The following is a 12,533-nucleotide window of genomic DNA, read 5'->3' on the forward strand; positions in this document are numbered from 1 at the left end:
GTGGGTGCGGTCGGGCCCAAGCGGGCCCGCTGCAGGCGGCGCCGGGCCACGCGAGATGGGGAGGTGGAGCGGACGAGGTGGCAGCACAGGGTTGGCTGCGGACGACCTCAGATGGACAGGTGTCGCGCTGGGACTGGTGGAGGGCGGCGGCTACGGCGGTTGACGGTGGCGCTGGCTCGCCTGGATCCGCCATGTGGCGGCGCGCGGGAGGACGGGTGCAGAATGCGAGGAGGGAGGCGGCTAGAGGTAGGTGGAGATTAGAGGATGCCAATTTTGGAAGGAGGGTGTCCATATATAGCAAAATTGTTAGGGTTTTGGGTCTAGGGGAGGTTTTCGGAGCCTCCGATCGCGATCCGACAGACCTGATCGAGAGGGGGGGTTAGGTAGACCTAGGTGGGCTGTGGAGAGCGGGTTGGGCTGAGAGGAGAGAGACGGAGATGCAGCCCGGCAAGGTTTTCGGAGACCGAAAACGTCCGATGAAAAGACCGACTATACTGCCGCTATAGTTAACGGTTGGGCTATCAAACGGACTCCGAACGCGATAAAATTTGACACGCGGTCTTCCTACACTGAAATAAGACCGCACGCCAACTTTCAACCCATTCCAAGAACATTTTCCGGCCACTTAAAAATAATATTTCGGACGTGCCGCGGGCGCGTGCAAGTGTGTCTGGGCTCGGAACGGACAACGGAAGGAACTGGAAGACCGGGAAAGATGCAAGTTTTGAAAACATGATGATGTAATGCACATGATGACATGATAAGATGCAACACGCAAGCAAATGACATGGCAACGACGGCGAATAACTGGGAGGCACCTGGCACATCGTTCTCGGGGCGTCACAGGTCAAGCCTCTGTGTACGCGTGCCATCCCTGGATCGGTATGTTGGCACACACAGTACATCAATGTATATATCAAAGTGCAATCACATGTATAAATAATGTAAAACTGATATATACCTCATTAGTCTCAGCGGAAACAAATAATCGGTGTGGTGTCCCATCAACGCCATCGGCAGGTTGAGTGTAGACCGTAACCCTGTACCATACTCTTACTCGTCGGAAGGAACATATCCGCAACATGAGACGTTGCAGCCGTGTAGGTTAGTACATTGAATGTACCGGCAAGATCACAATATGAGGAAAGCAGATGATAAAACTATTCTATATGCAATATGGCTTTGTGGCTCTGTGTCTGATGTTTTTGCGTAAAAGCTGGTTTTATTTTCCCTACAACAAAGGAATATCAGGAGTCTGTACTACGGAGTTTTCTATCATGACATGGTTCCGCCAACTGATGTCTCATAGCCCAAATCATCATAAGTTGCCCACAATTAAGTTATCAATGCGGTGTTGAGAGTTCCGAGATAGATCCAAGTCTAGAGGCTCAAATTGTCCGTAACCGGGGACACGGCTAATCGATTAGATTTTACCCTCTGCAGAGGTTTGCGCATTTTTCCCGCAAGATTCGATCCCTCTTTTTATGTTCCCGCACTTCAGGGTGTTTGAGAACAAGATGACCGAAACATGGTCTTCCGAAGAGTTCCTCTGACCACTGTCCGGTGCTCATCCAGTCCTACCGTAGTTCTACATCTGCTAGCATCGTCCCAGCCAGAGTCACAACTAAGGTCAACCAAGCCAGAGCCCATAGTGACTTGCGGTTGCATAGGTAAGCTTCCGGGCATGAAGAATTCTTCCGTCTCTTTGAGTCTGGGTGAAGCTTTCCGCAAGATGTCATGGCGCTTCTCCATGCATCCCGGCCAACCACTGGTTTCTCCAGGGTGCCCGTCAACCGTCCTTCACCCAGTAGTGTGTATTGAATTCTTATCTCGAGTCTCAAAATCTTGAGGAGTACTGAAGATGCAGTCCATGCCGATGCCATCAAGAAGTTGTCGCCATTGACATATAGTCCTCCTTCTTCACACCACTCTCATGCACTCATACCAAACCCCGTCTACTATAGCATAGCATTAAAACTATATAACGTCCCAGGCTTGATAACAGGGAGATGGGTTCCTACCTCATGCATTCTACTCAACTACAAGAATTCAATATCACTACTGGAGGGATTATTGAAAGGGTGCCACCACATGCAAATAAAACATAGGTATGAAAAACATGGTCAAAGTGAACTTGCCTGGTATTACTTGATGAAGATAATAACGCTCTCGAAATCTTTGATAAACTATTCGTCACTCCGAGAAAATCTATATAATCAACATTATACTCACATAAGCAATAATCTTAGCAAACAATACTAGTAATCAAAATAACAATCGAAAAGCCATAAATAAAACAATAATGAAGTCAAAGAAAACCAAATAGAATTCCAAAGAAAACTTCACGAAAACAAGGGAGAAACCATCTCACACAATAACAGTCAAAACTTTCTTATTAAAACTAAATTACTCTAATAGCTTTTATACAGCATGGAAAATATAATTCTAATAAAACAACAACAAAATAATTTACTAAAGCATTTACTAGCAAAAAGAACTAGTATGAAAACTATTGTAACTGACTAGTTAACACTAGAACAACTATAACAACTAGCAAAGCACCAAGACAATAGTAAACAATACTAAAATAATTATCAAACTAATTTACTCCTAAATAACCGAATCAATGACAACATATAATGAAGTGGCAAAAATTACTTTTGAAACTAATGAAACTACTTTTATCACCTATCACTATGAACTAAACAAACAAATACTAAAACAGTAACTAAACACTAATAAATAACTACAAAAATTTATCTACTGTAGTCTAACAGAAACATATGACAACATGTAAAAATCTACAAAGAGAATTAACTAAAAATAATTAAAAACACTAATTTTATGACTAAAACAACTACATAAGCAAAACAATACTATTTTCGCAATAAACCAAAGTAAATCAAACTAAAAATAAATAACTATAAGCTACTGGATAGACAAAACAATAACAAAACAGTAGCAAGAAGAATCAATCAAAAATATTTCATAAAACTCAAGATACGGCCAAAATAGTGATTTGAATAAATTTCATCAATTCAATTTTAAACTACTCAAATTTGAAATCCAATGGTACAAACAGAAACTTCAACAAATTTTGAATCTAATGCAAAAAGAATCAATCAATTTGGATCTAAAACATAAAAGTTATAAGCAATATAAAATTAGAACTATTCTGTTTTTAAAACAGAAACGAAAATAACAAAAAAAACTAACGGGCGCTATGGGGTGTGCGAGCTGAAACTAAACAGCGCTCGGGTGGAAAATAACCGAAACGTGTACGGGCCAAAAGAGAAAGACCGATCGGCTAAACCGATTAGATCTAAACCGTAAATAAACCGAAGCTAAATCGATCTAGTAAAAAGACCTAACTGTTCGATCTAATCTAATCACGGCCGTATAATCTAGATCGGACGGACGAGGAGGGAGAGAGAGCTCACCGCAGTGGTGGTCGACGGCGAGTGCGTTGGGCGACGATGGTGGCGGCGCTCCGGTGATCTTCGGCGTTAGTGGGGTGGCCAGGGAGATGAAGCAGACGACAACGAGTCCAACGGTGGTCGTGGCGCCGGTGGAGGTGGTCGGAGACGGCCGGCGGCGAGGTTGAGGCGGCGGTGGCGTTCGGGCGTCGGCGGTGGCGGCGCTCCGGTGAGTTTCGGGCTTGGATGAGGGCACGGGGAGATGCGGACGAGCGAGGGGAGTGTAGAGATGGTCTCGGGAGGCGGCAAGGGGGTCGAAGTAGCTCGGTGGGGCGGCAATGGCGCGGCGGGGGCGCTCGGCTCCGGCAAGCAATTGAGAAGGAGGCGGGGGGGTTCTCGGAAGGGGCTTTGGGGCGGAATCGGTCGAGGGAGAGGGGTATTTATAGAGGAAGGGGTGCTTGAAGGAGGGGCGGATCGAGGAGAGGATCCCGAGGAATCCGGGATTCGGCGGCGGCGGCGTGGTTCTGGCGTGGGGAGGAAGAAGATCGCTCGCGAGAGCGATCGGGCAGTGGGGGCCTGCGGTCATCGGCACAGGGGCGAGCGAGAGGGGAGCGGGCGACCGAGGTGAAGGGGCTCCGGGCGTCTGGCGCGGAGCTGGGCTGGCCGGCTCGGGCGTGCTGGTGGGCTGCGGCATTGCTGGGCCTGTTGGCCTAGCCGCACGCTGGGGCTTTTTTCCCCCTTTTTTGAATTAAAGCAGAGAGGAAAAAACTAAATATAGAAAAACCTATAGTATTTTTATATAGAACATATATATATATATCAATAAAATCAGAAAAATAAACCCTACAACGTGAACATTTTTCCAGAGGAAAAATCCAAACTAAAAGAAAACATTTTTTAAATTCAAAATAAACTCCAATTTGAATTCAAAAACTTTTGGCATTAATTTCTCCTGACTTTTTGGAGTGTCATGTTAGCTCCTCTCATACTTTTAAACAAGTATTTGTCAGGGGTATATGAAATAAATTTCGAATGCCAAGTTGAATCCAAAATAAAATTCAAATGAAATTCAAATGCCACTCAATTTCACACAATCATTCACACAAAAATCAAACAAACATTCATAAATATTTATTTAATATAACATTCCAAAATTTAGAATTTTGGGATGTTACACATCCCTAAGATTAGGCTCTTGGTTGTCCTTAAATATTATATTGGGGTGCCTTGGGCATCCCCAAGCTTAGGCTCTTACCACTCCTTGTTCCATAGTCCATCGAATCCTTACCCAAAACTTGAAAACTTCACAACACAAAACTTAACAGAAAACTCGTAAGCTCCGTTAGTATAAGAAAATAAATCACCACTTCAAGGTACTGTAATGAACTCATTCTTTATTTATATTGGTGTTAAACCTACTGTATTCCAACTTCTCTATGATTTATAAACTATTTTACTAGCCATAGATTCATCAAAATAAGCAAACAACACACGAAAAACAGAATCTGTCAAAAACAGAACAGTCTGTAGTAATCTGAATCAAACGTATACTTCTGGAACTCATAAAATTCTCAAATAAATTTTTGGACCTGAGGAATTTATCTATCAATCATCTTCAAAAATAATTGACTAAATAGCACTCTCCAAATAAAAATGGCAGCAATTCTCGTGAGCGCTAAAGTTTCTGTTTTTTACAGCATGATCAACAAGACTTTCCCCAAGTCTTCCCAAAGGTTCTACTTGGCACAAAAACAATAAAACCACATCTAAACAGAGGCTAGATGAATTATTTATTACTAAACAGGAGTAAAAATCAAGTAACAAAAGTAAAGTTGGGTTGCCTCCCAACAAGCGCTATCGTTTAACGCCCCTAGCTAGGCATGATGATTTCAACGATGCTCACATAAAAGATAAGAATTGAAACATAAAGAGAGCATCATGAAGAATATGACTAGCACATTTAAGTCTAACCCACTTCCTATGCATAGGGATTTTGTGAGCAAACAACTTATGGGAACAAGAATCAACTTGCATAGGAAGGTAATGCAAGCAAAACTTCAAAACTTTAAGCACATAGAGAGGAAACTTGATATTATTGCAATTCCTACAAGCATATGTTCCTCCCTCATAATAATTTTCAGTAGCATCATGAATGAATTCAACAATATAACCAGCACCTAAAGCATTCTTTTCATGATCTACAAGCATAGAAAATTTACTACTCTCCACATAAGCAAATTTTTTCTCATGAATAATAGTGGGAGCAAACTCAACAAAATAACTATCATGTGATTGAAAATTAAGATCAAGATGACAAGTTTCATGGTTATCATTATTATTTAAAGCATATGTGTCATCACAATAATCATCATAGATAGGAGGCATGCTTTCATCATAGTAAATTTGCTCATCAAAGCTTGGGGGACAAAAATATCATCTTCATCAAACATGGCTTCCCCAAGCTTGTGGCTTTGCATATCATTAGCATCATGGATATTCAAGGAATTCGTACTAACAACATTGCAATCATGCTCATCATTCACATATTTTACGCCAAGCATTCTATGTAATTCTTCTTCTAGTATTTGAGCACAATTTTCCTTTCCATCATACTCACGAAAGATATTAAAAAGATGAAGCGTATGAGGTAAACTCAATTCCATTTTTTGTAGTTTTCTTTTATAAACTAGACTAGTGCTAAAACAAGAAACAAAAAGATTCGATTGCAAGATCTAAAAATATACCTTCAAGAACTAACCTCCCCGGCAACGGCCCCAGAAAAGAGCTTGATGTCTACTACACAACCTTCTTCTTGTAGACGTTGTTGGGCCTCCAAGTGCAGAGGTTTGTAGGACAGTAGCAAATTTCCCTCAAGTGGATGACCTAAGGTTTATCAATCCGTAGGAGGCGCAGGATGAAGATGATCTCTCTCAAGCAACCCTGCAACCAAATAACAAAGAGTCTCTTGTGTCCCCAACACACCCAATACAATGGTAAATTGTATAGGTGCACTAGTTCGGTGAAGACATGGTGATACAAGTGGTATATGGATAGTAGATAAAGGTATTTGTAATCTGAAACTATAAAAACAGCAAGGTAACTATTGATAAAAGTGAGCGTAAACGGTATTGCAATGTGTTGAAACAAGGCCTAGGGTTCATACTTTCGCTAGTGTAAGTTCCCTCAGCAATACTAACATAATTGGATCACATAACTATCCCTCAACATGCAACAAAGAGTCACTCCAAGTCACTAATAGCGGAGAAACGATCGAAGAGATTATGGTTGGGTACGAACCACCTCAAAGTTATTATTTCCAATCAATCCGTTGGGCTATATAGGTGTCACAAACAGCCTAGAGTTCGTCTAGAATAACACTTAAGACAAATCAACCAACCCTAATGTCACCTAGATACTCCAATGTCACCTCAAGTATCCGTGGGGTATGATTATACGATATGCATCACCACAGATCTCAGATTTCATCTATTCAACCAACACAAAGGACCTCAAAGAGTGCCCCAAAGTTCTACCAGAGAATCACGACGAAAACGTGTGCCAACCCCTATGCATAGGTTCATGGGCGGAACCCGCAAGTTGATCACCAAAACATACATCAAGTGAATCACGTGATATCTCCATTGTCACTACCGATACGCATGGCAAGACATACATCAAGTGTTCTCAAATCTTTAAAGACTCAATCCGATAAGATTACTTCAAGGGGAAAACTCAATTCATTACAAGAGAGTAGAGGGGGGAAGAAACATCATAGGATCCAAATATAATAGCAAAGCTCGCGATACATCAAGATCGTATCATCCCAAGAACACGAGAGAGAGAGAGAGATCAAACACATAGCTACTGGTACATACCCTCAGCCCCGAGGGAGAACTACTCCCTCCTCATCATGGAGAGCACCGGGATGATGAAGATGGCCACCGGAGAAGGATTGCCCCCTCCGGCAGGGTGCCGGAACGGGTCTAGATTGGTTTTCGATGGCTACGGAGGCTTTTGGCGGCGGAACTCCCGATCTATTGTGCCCACGGATGTTTTTAGGGTATATGGAGATATATAGGCGAAAGAAGTATGTCAGGGGGGCACGAGGGGCTCATGAGGGTGGAGGGCGCGCCTAGGAGGGGGCGCCCCCCTGCCTCGTGACCTCCTCGCAGATCCCCCGACGTGCACTCCAAGTCTTCTGGGCTTCTTTTCCTTCCAAAAATGAGTTCCATGAAGTTTCAGGTCAATTGGACTCCGTTTGGTTTTCTTTTTCTTCGAAACCCTAAAACAGGGTAAAAACAGAAACTGGCACTGGGCTCTGGGTTAATAGGTTAGTCCCAAAAATGATATAAAAGTGTATAATAAAGCCCATAAACATTCAAAACAGTAAATAATATAGCATGGAGCAATCAAAAATTATAGATACGTTGGAGACGTATCATGGTAACGGTAGCAAAAGTAACGGTAGCAAAAGTAAATAAGCGAAGAACAATATATGGAAAGCTCGTAGGCAATGGATCGGTGATGGAGAATTATGCCGGATGCGATCGATCATGTAATAGTCGTAACCTAGGTTGACACAAAACTAGCTCCAGTTCGTCAATGTAATGTAGGCATGTATTCCGAATATAGTCATATGTGCCTATGGAAAAGAACTTGCATGACATCTTTTGTCCTACCCTCCCGTGGCAGCGGGGTCCTATTGGAAACTAAGGGATATTAAGGCCTCCTTTTAATAGAGTACCAAACCAAAGCATTAACACATAGTGAAAACATGAACTCCTCAAACTACGGTCATCACCGGTAGTGGTCCCGATTATTGTCACTTTGGGGTTAACGAATCATAACACATAATAGGTGACTATAGACTTGCAAGATAGGATCAAGAACTCTCATATATAATAGGTTCATATCTGAAATCATGGCACTCGGGCCCTAGTGACAAGCATTAAGCATAGCAAAGTCATAGCAACATCAATCTCAGAACATAGTGGAAACTAGGGATCAAACCCTAACAAAACTAACTCAATTACATGATAAATCTCATCCAACCCATCACCGTCCAGCAAGCCTACAATGGGATTACTCACACACGGCAGTGAGCATCATGAAATTGGTGATGGAGGAAGGTTGATGATGACGATGGCGATGGATTCCCCTCTCCGGAGCCCCGAACAGACTCCAGATCAGCCCTCCTGAGAGAGTTTAGGGCTTGGCGGCGGCTCCATATCGTAAAACGCGATGAATCCTTCTCTCTGATTTTGCTCTCCCCGAAAGTGAATATATGGAGTCAAGGTTGAGGTCGGTGGAGCGTCAGGGGGCCCATGAGGCAGGGGGCGCGCCCAGGGGGTAGGGCGCCCCCCCACCCTCGTGGACAGGGTGTGGGCCCCCTGACGTGGATCTTTCTTCCAGTATTTTTTATATATTCCAAAATAATTCTCTGTTGGTTTTCAGGTCATTCCGAGAACTTTTATTTCTGCACAAAAATAACACCATGGCAATTCTGCTGAAAACAGCGGTAGTTCGGGTTAGTTCCATTCAAATCATGCAAGTTAGAGTCCAAAATAAGGGCAAAAGTGTTTGGAAAAGTAGATACGACGGAGACGTATCACGACCAAGGGGAGGCTTGCCCCCCAAGCCAGGTGGGGGCGCCCCCTCTAGGGTTTCCCCCAACCCTAGGCGCATGGGCCCTGGGGGAGTTGGCGCCCAGCCCACCTAGGGGCTGGTTCCCCTCTATATTCAGTCCATAGGGCCCCCCAGGGCAGGTGGACCCTCCCGGTGGACCCCCGGAACCCCTTCGGTGGTCCTGGTACAATACCGGTAACCCCCCGAACACTTCCGGCGACCAAATAAGGACTTCCCATATATAAATCTTCATCTCCGGACCATTCTGAAACTCCTCATGACGTCCGGGATCTCATTCGGGACTCCGAACAACCTTCCGTAACCACATACTATTTCCCATAACAACTCTAGCGTCACTGAACCTTAAGTGTGTAGACCCTACGGGTTCAGAACCATGCATACATGACCGAGACATCTCTCCGGCCAATAACTAACAGCGGGATCTGGATACCCATGTTGGCTCCCACATGTTCCACGATGATCTCATCGGATGAACCACGATGTCGGGGATTCAATCAATCCCGTATACAATTCCCTTTGTCCATCGGTATTTTACTTGCCCGATATTCAATCGTCGGTATCTCTATACCTCGTTCAATCTCGTTACCAACAAGTCTCTTTACTCGTTCCGTAACGCATGATCCCGTGGCTAACTCCTTAGTCACATTGAGCTCGTTATGATGATGCATTACCGAGTGGGCCCAGAGATACCTCTCCGTCATATGGAGTGACAAATCCCAGTCTCGATTCATGCCAACCCAACAGATACTTTTGGAGATACCTGTAGCGCACCTTTATGGCCACCCAGTTACGTTGTGACGTTTGGTACACCCAAAGCATTCCTATGTTATCCGGGAGTTGCACAATCTCATGGTCTAAGGAAATGATACTTGACATTAGAAAAGCTTTAGCAAACGAACTACATGATCTTGTGCTACGCTTAGGATTGGGTCTTGTCCATTACATCATTCTCCTAATGATGTGATCCCATTATCAATGACATCCAATGTCCATGGTCAGGAAACCATGACCATCTATTGATCAACGAGCTAGTCAACTAGAGGCTTACTAGGGACATATTACGATCTATGTATTCACACATGTATTACAGTTTCCGGTTAATACAATTATAGCATGAACAATAGACAATTATAGCATGAACACGGAAATATAATAATAACCACTTTATTATTGCCTCCAGGGCATATTTCCAATAAAAGCTTACAATAATCATTATATGTTGAGTGTTAGTAGGACGATAGTATCGAGGATTTATTTGTGAAATTGTTTCATTAATATTCAGAATAGTTCAAGAGGCACCATAAGCGTTTCGGGGTCACCGAAAGGGTTCCAGTGTTTATCGAGCAATACCAGGTATTCTCGATAAATAGTATATAGGTGGAAAATATTTCTGGTGATGTTAAATTAATAGTAAAAGGCTCTAGTAATTGTTAGGAAGCTTTTATATTTAATTTAATACCAACCGGCCTTAAAAGGCCAAGTGGTGGAAGGGGAATTGGGCCATCATGGCCCATGTAGGGAAGGTGCCCCCTATTCCCATGTGGGGAGGCCGAATTGGAGTGGGAGGAGGACTCCCCCCTAGGGTGGATCACCAAGGACTCAAAAAAGGAGCAGCCTTCCCTACTTGTGTGGCGCCCCCTCCTCCCCTCCCAACCTATATATATATATACTAGAGGTTCTTGGCACTTTTGTACACACAAGTTTTGGAGCCTCCTCTACTTCTACAGTTCTAATTCTAGTTGATCGTAGTTGATCAATTAGATTTTGACCTAGATCCTCTAATCCTCATAATTAGAAGCCCAATGTGGTTCTAATCTCCTCCCTCTAATTCTCTGGTGACGATTAGCTCCGGACGGCGAAGCGCTGCCAGATCGTGAAGACCATACGCTTGCAACCAAGTAGAGAGGTCATGCTTTCGATCTTCCATTCGAGGGATCATTTGTGGGCGGTTTACGAGATCGTTCATCTATGGTTCGAGGGACTCCAAGTATGATCTACACCAACTCGTCTACTTCCGCTGCTACTCGGAGTCGGTAACGATCATGATCCAAATCGTTTATGTATCTTTATATTGTTCGTAAGTGATCGTAGGATGGTTTTTTTGTTTTCTACTACGTTTCCCAACAGGGACGACTGCTAACGCCTTGCTGTCGAGTTGGCCCAGTGTCTGAGTGTGAGGACTTAGCATGATCCCAGGCCACCCTCTTTATCTTCCATGGGATGAAGACGAAGCCCCTTGGCCCATGGTCTTCTGGGTCGTATCTTGTACGGGTCATGGTCTTCTGGTGGGCCATATGTATACTTGGGCCTACCTCGTATTTATAACCCCAACAATGGGGGTGGCTATTTATAGCTGGAGAAATACCGAGGGTGAAATGACCAACCGGGGCCCGAGGCCTAGCCAATGGCCAACCGAGACATTTTCATCACCGACGAAGTTCTTTGGAGAATCAAAATTGTAGCACGGTCTTATTTTCTTCTTTCGAAACTTGTTTCTATAAGAGCTTGCGCTAAACTTCTTCGCAAAGAGAGACATTTCATCATGGGAGGGACACTCATCTAAGTCAACTTCCTCTCCATCTTCAACATCTTCGTCATCACTTGATTCCTCAACTTGGACATGCTTGGCCTTTATAGCAAGGTTGGTCTTGGGACTTCGTCCTTGCATGGGAAGTTGTTTCTTCCCTCTGAGCACGTACTCATCATGTTGCAACATAGTGGCAACCACATCATTTGGAGTCATGGTTGGAAACCCATGCTCATCTCTTATGGACCAAACCATGTTTTCGTAGTGACGTGCAAGAGCGGCGAGCAAATTGTCCATAAGGAATTTGTTGGTTATGGAGAATCCATCGTTAGCCTTCTCACACTCAAAGCTCTCAATTTGGGACAAGAGTCCTCAGATGTTCATGTATCTCATAAGTTGACTGGCGGTGCAATACACCGGGGATGACCTCTCGAGGAGGAGCCCGATAGCCTGCCACGGGGCCCATATGACCCAGATGGAGCCCGACAACAGGAGGGAGCCCGGAAACCCAAATAGAGCTCGGGACCATCTTGGCGAGCAAGCCAAGATGATGAGAAGACCAATTTAGATGATTCCCTATGTAAACCTACCCCTTGTCATGTATATAAGGTGGGGGCTAGGTGTAGCCATTCCCATATACATTCGTAGTCCATACTCTCGGTAGCTTATACATCACCTTCATTGTAATCTCCTGGCACGAGAAACTCCCCCATGAATATAGATCAAAAGCAAGATGTACTGTGTTGCCTCTCCTAGAGGACCCGAACCCGGGTAACCCCCTTGTGTGAACTCCCTTATGGCACTTCCAGGCCGCGTTCGCCACTCTACCAAGAGTACCGACAGTTTTATGTACCATCAGTTGGCACCTCGGGAAGGGGCTGCGCCAGCCATAGACCGAATCCAGATCGGATCTCCCATCATTTTTGGCGGCCTCCCTCAGGGAG

This window comes from Triticum urartu, chromosome 5, assembly GCF_003073215.2.
Source record: "Triticum urartu cultivar G1812 chromosome 5, Tu2.1, whole genome shotgun sequence".
Lineage (NCBI taxonomy): Eukaryota > Viridiplantae > Streptophyta > Magnoliopsida > Poales > Poaceae > Triticum > Triticum urartu.